Here is a 5899-nt window from a genome sequence, read left to right on the forward strand (position 1 = left end):
AAGGGAGATTGGTCTGAAATTCTATTTCTTTGTTGGGCCTTCGTGTGCTTCAGATAGCAGTGTGACTGTGGCCTAAGAGAATGAGTTTAGCAATGTTCATTCAGTCTCAATTTTGTAGAATAGTTTGAGGAGTGTTGGTAGTAGTTATTCATTAATAGTCTGGTAGAATTCTTCACTGAAACCACCTGAGTTTCCTGAAAGGCTTTTAATGATGCTTCTATTTATTCAGGGGTTATAAGACAATTTAAATATATTTAAATTGCTTACCAGAAATCATTTCCTAAGCAAGGATACAAATGGCATTTTTGGAGTATGTGAGTGTCTGCTTCTAAAAGACAGCAAGCCGACCTTGAGGAGCAAAATAATTAACATTAAAATCTATAGCACCACCAAACTCCATAAGTTTCCTTTTTTCTATCTAAATAAAAAAGGCCATTTTTATGTAATAATATACAGTAAGAACAACCCTGAAATAATTATAAAAACCAAAAGGAAAGACTTATATCCATAATGTCTAATCAAAAGGTATTTGGAAACATTGAATAAAATGCTATTTATCTTGTCTTAGTGAGTCTAAAGTTTTATACCAAAACTATTCTTTATCATATCTTGTACCTATCAACCTAAAAACATCTATCTAAACCTCAAATCATGAATAAAAGGCCTACACCTGGGTAGGGCAGAAATAAGAGGAGAGCTAAGTTTTCAGGGTATGAGACAGAAGGATCTTGGGGAGGAGGAGAGATGTACTGGAGGAGAAACAAGGAGCAGAGTCGCCATAGAATAGGAAAGAACTAAATGGGCCAGGAGGAGGAACTCTAAAGGGCCATATAGATGTATGTGGCCCAGATGAATATATTAAGCAAAGATTTTGAGATTACAGATGGACAATATCCCAGATAGAAATGATTAAAGCAGATGACCTCAAAAATCACATTTATCTCTTTAATAAAACACATAAGTTCATCAAACAGTTTCTACACAAGACACATTAATTTCCAGTTTGTTTTTCTCAGACTCTTAACACCCTATTTGTAGACATAATATCATAAGGCCTAGGCACATTGGAAGTTCCTTAGGAAGAACCATGAATACATCAGGAATTATATTAATGTTACATTCATAGTGTTTTGGCTATTTGTATTCAGTAACCTTAAAGAAAACATCTTTCCTGCCTTGGTGAGTCTAAAATTCTGAATGTAAATAAATATCTATCATGTCACATCTCTTTCAACTTAAAACATCTATGTAGGCCTAAAACATCTTAACGCCTAAATAAGTAAGCTTATATATAAAACTGAACTGTCTGGTCTCAATTCCATCAGATACCTGAGAAGGAATAAAATTAATTACCTGAGTGAACAGAAAGGGCATGTTAGCAGCTTCCAAAATGAAAAACAAAAAAACAAAAAACAAAACAAAACAAAAAACCGACAGAGACAGTTTTCTGCCTCAACAGTCACCCAAAACTCTCTATAACTTGTACAAGGTTGGGTCATCATCTTCAGCCTTCTGGCTCAATATATCTGACAGACATATTTGTGAGTCAGGAACTATCGAGGACTTGCTTATCTTGTCTTGGTATTATTTGGCCATTGACTCTGCCTGCATCCAAACTTGCCCATTTTTAGAGAATTCTGCCTTTCACTGAAATGAGCACCTTATGCCCAGTCTGTCATATTTGCAGCCATCTCCATAAGGATATTTGTTGATGCTCATCATCTTCTTTGAGGTAGGCTGAGTGTTTCCAGGAGTTAACCTGGCTTAGTTTCAATGTCTTTAAAACAATAAAAACATTTTAATTGCTGTATTCTGTAATAACTCTGAGGTTTTTGAAGACATTATCTATTTACTTTATCTATCTATAGAATCATGTCTATATGTTAGATCTAGAAAGTATATTCTTATGATAAAAATAGACTAGTAATTGATATGATCATGATTTGATCAATTAAAAATTAACTTGTATAACTTACTTATCCTAAACAGCCTAAGACAGCACTTTCAAAGTATTGAGTGTAAATATTGTATTATAATTGCTAAGTTATGACCATATGTTGGGGGAGGATGCCCCTTCTGTCACAGACCTAGGAGAGGGGAATAGGGTAAAAAAGGGAGGGAGGATACAAGTGAGGGGATAACAATTGAGACATAATCTGAGTAACTCAATTAAATAGAAAATTAATGAAAAAGAATACTTTAAAAATATATACTATTGTGCAGAAATGATGTAATTATCGATTCCTAAAATAAAATATTAAAATACTCATAAAAATAATTGAGTTACTCTATTAAAAATAATTAGAGGTACTCTAATACCGCATATTTTGCATCAAATATATGAGTACACACCAATGAGTAAAAATAGCCTTATTTTGAGTAATAATTAAAGCCATAAGTTGAGGAGTAGATTCAATAATCTACTTCTTATCCTATCATTCCTATGTATTTCTTTATTCTGTATTCTTTCTTTTCAACCCCTTCTGCAAACCTAAGAAAGAAAGATAATGGAAAATAGAGACATTCTTGATTTCAACCTTGTTTTCTCTCTGAATAAGACCATTAGTCACTTATAAACAATTCTCAATGAAAACAAACATCGATAGCCCAAGAAAACAACCTAAAACTGACCTATCTCCTTAAGGGAAGTAGGGTGTCTTCTCTTAAGGTTTCTTCTGGCTGATTTGGGATGAATACCTTTATAGGGGTCTGAATTAAGTGAAGAACATGGTTAATCAAGCCAGGAATAGCATTTGTGGTCCACTTTCTAAATGCTGAGTTTCCAAAAGTACTATGTCATCTTTCACGAATACTCCTGTCTTTTCATTTGTCATGTTATAAAGACGTTTTCTTAACTCTCAGAATAAAATCCATAAACATTTTTGGTTTCTAAACCAAGAATTCTACCATAAAATGCTTTTTTCTATTGTAATAGTTCTAAAAACAGAGTGGAATTACAGATGAAATTCTAATATACATGTTCATATAATGCTACTACTTTTCGATGAGTGATATATGTAACTTGAAAATATAAGTACAAGGTAAGATTTGAAATTATGTCCAAACAGCTTGATGTGAACTGTTGTAAAATTTGTGTGGTCATTTCCAAACACTTGAAATTATAATACTCATCATTTCTATAATCTACTTTATTCTTTTTTGTTGAAAATAGATTAATCTCTCATACAATGCATCCATACCACAGTTGGTCCTCCCTCCTCTTCACAGCTTCCTTTTACTTCCTTTTACTTCCCTTCTCCCAGGTCCAGGACCCAGCCACCTTCCTTTAGAATAAAGCAGACCTCCAAGAGACAACAGCCAAACAGGAAAAATAAGACATAATAAGAAAAGGCAGAAGCCCTCATATCTAGGCTCAACAAGACCACTTAATAGGAAAAAAAGAGTTCCAAGATCAGGCAAAAGTGTCAGACAAACACCTGCCCTCACTATTAGTTCACCTGAAAAATCCATTCCTACTCCCTAGGAGGACTGCCATTTTTTTTTCTTTTTCCTTTTCTATCTTTCTTTTTTAATTTGAGGGGTAATAAAGGATTACATCTGTGGATATGAGAAGGGTACATATAGGGGTTACTGGAAGGGAAACTGCCGTTGGGTGTAATGTATGAAAGAAAAAATAAAAAAACAATTCAACTCAAAAAAAAAAAAAAAAGACCTAATCAGAACACTCAGAAGGAAGAGGCCAGTGACTCTACAGATCACGTGACAGGACGGCGAAGGCCACAGAGAGAAACTTTGTGTCAAGGGAAAAATAAAAAGTATAAGAGAAAAAGTTGGTTTCAAATGTTACCGACTGAAAACAAGACAATATAAAAGGGAATTATACATCATCCATTTTTTTTTACATGATCCATTTTTATTTGAAGGATGAAGTCATTTCTTTAATTGTGAGTCCACCCAGGTAATCTACCATGAGAAGAGGAAAAGAGAAAAATATGATCCTATCAATGACACTGAGAAAAATAGATGGAAAGTCAACAATGCAGGTATTCTTCCATTGGTTCAGCTTAGCAGAAGGTCCTAACAAGAGATTTTCATGATTCATATCTGTATGTGTCAAACATGATTATTTATAACATATTTAAACACTCACATAAAATTTTATATGGTCCTCATTATGCTTTTTATCATTTATCATAAATTCGAGTACACAATTTGTGTTGTGTATTATTTTATGACCCCAAAACATGCTCAACTCAAAAAAGACTATAAAAGTATTAAGTTCATATTTACAACAGAATTAATTATAACAGATTTTTTCATTATGAAACTGAGTTATTTCCTTGTAATACATTCATAGCAATACTAGCTAAATTTACTCTTTAAGTTAAGCATCACATTTACTCTAAATGATCTGCAAAGTATTTATATTTCTAGCACTTGTAAGCCTATATTAATCTAGAATAATCTGTTATAAAACATACACTCTGATGAAATTTAAAAAGTAGTAAATGTGTATGTATATATATATTGATTCATGATTGTAAACATCTTATTAATTAAAATTATTAAAATTAAAAGTGGCTTCCTTTGTGGAAGGAAAGACAGCCAAAGAAAACTTTCAATTATCATCTTCCTGAATCCAAGCTTACCCATTTTTAGGCAGAACTCTGCTTTTCACTGAAAGGAACACCTTTTGCCCAGTGGCTGGTCTGCCACATTTGAAGCCATCTCCATAGGGAGCTTCTATGATGATAATCATCTTCTTTGAAGTAGAATGGGTGTTGTCGGGATTTAACCTGTCTTATTTTCAATGAAACTTTAAAATAATAAAAAACATTTTAAATGTCGTATTCTGTATGTCTCTGAGGTTTTTGAAGACTTTACCTATTCTACCTTACCTATCTATAGAATCATATCTATCTGTTAAATCTAGGATATATATTCTTGTGATAAAAATAGACTAATAATTGACATATACACAGAGGACCTGGTATACATGTTTGTAGGCCCTGTGTTTGCTGCTGCAAACTCTTTGAGCTAATATGTGCCTTGCTTTGCTGAGTCTGAAGGGTTGTGCTCCTGATGTCCTCCACCCTCTCTAGCTTTAACAATCTTTCTGTCCACTGCTTGCAAGATTCCCTGAGCTCTCAGGGTAGTAATTTAATGGATACTACCAAATCTCTCTCTCTCTCTCTCTCTCTCTCTCTCTCTCTCTCTCTCTCTCTCTCTCTCTCTCTCTCTCTCTCCACATAACATCTGTCTGTGTATATCTCCATCTGTTCTCACCTGCCATCAGAGTAAGTCTCCTTGGTGATCACTAGATAATATACTGATTTTTTTTCTTTTTTAATCAGAGGAGAGCATGAACGCAGTTCCCCACTTCCACAAATTATGAAGTCGAGTTTCCTGCATTTGGGGAAATCGCAGGGGTGAGCACATCCAGAGTGCAATGGATAAGCCTCGCCCTGGGAAAACCACCTTCGTGTTCATGGTATCTCCCCTGTCAAGTAAGTATTATATACTGAATTGTTAGCATATAAGAATATTATTCCAATCATTGGCCAGAGCAAGGAGGCAAAGAGGGAGTGAGAGGGACAGGTACAGGGAGAGGGAGAGGGAAAGGGAAAGGGAGAATGTTGACCTGTCATGGTTGGTTTTACCCTAATTCTTTGTGCTATCTAGATTCTAGTTCTTGGTTAACCAAGTAGTTTCGAGTGCGGTTTCTTTCTTGTGGAGTGAATCTTAAGAAAAAAGGTATTCTGCAGGTTACTGAAAGAAATTAGATACCAAACTAGCCACAAAACCTATTGTATTCTCTGTTTTATGTAGAAAAAAATTATAAAAATCTCTGTGAAATCTATACTTACTCAGTTTTGAGGCAGCTATTACACTTAGTATAAATGAAACTTTGCTTTAGATGTTAGGAAAATGGATTAAA

General features: G+C 34.1%; 1 non-coding gene across 1 annotated transcript; it reads right to left on the bottom strand.

Annotated features, from left to right (window-relative positions):
- Positions 1 to 5312: 5312 nt before the first annotated feature.
- On the bottom strand, positions 5313 to 5476 carry LOC127191209 (U1 spliceosomal RNA). Its single transcript, XR_007830833.1, has one exon. It is a non-coding gene; the product is annotated as a U1 spliceosomal RNA (small nuclear RNA).
- Positions 5477 to 5899: the final 423 nt, after the last annotated feature.

This window comes from Acomys russatus, chromosome 6 (genome assembly GCF_903995435.1).
Source record: "Acomys russatus chromosome 6, mAcoRus1.1, whole genome shotgun sequence".
Lineage (NCBI taxonomy): Eukaryota > Metazoa > Chordata > Mammalia > Rodentia > Muridae > Acomys > Acomys russatus.